Source organism: Brachyistius frenatus, unplaced genomic scaffold (assembly GCF_029030835.1).
Source record: "Brachyistius frenatus isolate BFR_SWC_R1_liver_20210118 unplaced genomic scaffold, ASM2903083v1 Contig_3, whole genome shotgun sequence".
NCBI classification, from domain to species: domain Eukaryota; kingdom Metazoa; phylum Chordata; class Actinopteri; family Embiotocidae; genus Brachyistius; species Brachyistius frenatus.
In genome coordinates this window covers 10,467,501-10,468,360 of record NW_027210602.1, presented here as the reverse complement: position 1 = coordinate 10,468,360, position 860 = coordinate 10,467,501, and the positions used below count along the sequence as shown (strand labels likewise).

The 860-nt window shown below is 38.8% G+C and overlaps 1 protein-coding gene across 2 annotated transcripts in view; it reads right to left on the bottom strand.

Annotated features, from left to right (window-relative positions):
* Nucleotides 1-255: 255 nt before the first annotated feature.
* Nucleotides 256-860, bottom strand: part of vldlr (very low density lipoprotein receptor) — a 50,631-nt gene continuing 50,026 nt past the window's right edge. For both annotated transcript variants that reach the window (XM_069706234.1, XM_069706243.1), the window contains one exon: nt 256-860. This exon is cut by the window's right edge and continues 668 nt beyond it. The gene's annotated coding sequence lies outside the window, so the exon portion shown is untranslated.

Here is an 860-nt window from a genome sequence, read left to right as displayed (position 1 = left end):
GATGTGTTGGACTGGTTTTGTAGTACAGGACCTCCATCAGCGTCGGACTTCCACACAGAGAGCGCGTCTCTGGCCCCTCGGTGATATTTTGAGCACACCCACTTCGCAGTGTCAGGATTTCCCTTCAGCATTTTGACTTTGAAAATCAGGCCGAGATCAAAAAGCCCACAACGGCATGTGGTCGGAGGCGTCCGCGTCCCTTCGGCCATGTCGTGCATCCGCACACAAACCCGACAGAAAAGAGAGGATGCCGTGTTTTTGAACAACGTTGTGGATTAGGTTTTAATTCTGAAGTGTTTTGCGAATCTTCACAGATACAGCTTTTTTTTTTTTAGTTTCACTCGTGATCCCCCTCACTGTACAAGGCTAGAAAAAGTTCACAGCAACAGCACACAAACATACAAAATAGTTTTTACCAAATTCCGTTGTGTAGTGGTTTTTTTTGTTTTTTGTCTTCCTTCATAAATACATGAGGTCTAACCCTGGTACGATGCCCCGCCGTAGCAAAAAAACTGATTTCAAGTCAAATGTATACAATCTTATTTACACAAGGAACATTTGATCAAAGTGCATTGAAGAGAGAGTCCTGATTGACGGTCATGTCTCTGAGGGATGATGGGCAAATATATACATCGTTTACAAATACTGTAACATGGTGGTTTTTATGCAGCTCAATAATAATAATAATAATAATAACATTAATAATAATAATAATAACATTGACTGAGAAAAACAACTTTAAAGAATGCACTCCAGGAGGTACCAAAAGAAAACATACAATTAAACAACAAATAAAAAGAAAACTGAAATAATTTAGATATTACTGCCAAAAACATGGTAGAATAATATTCACATCTGAG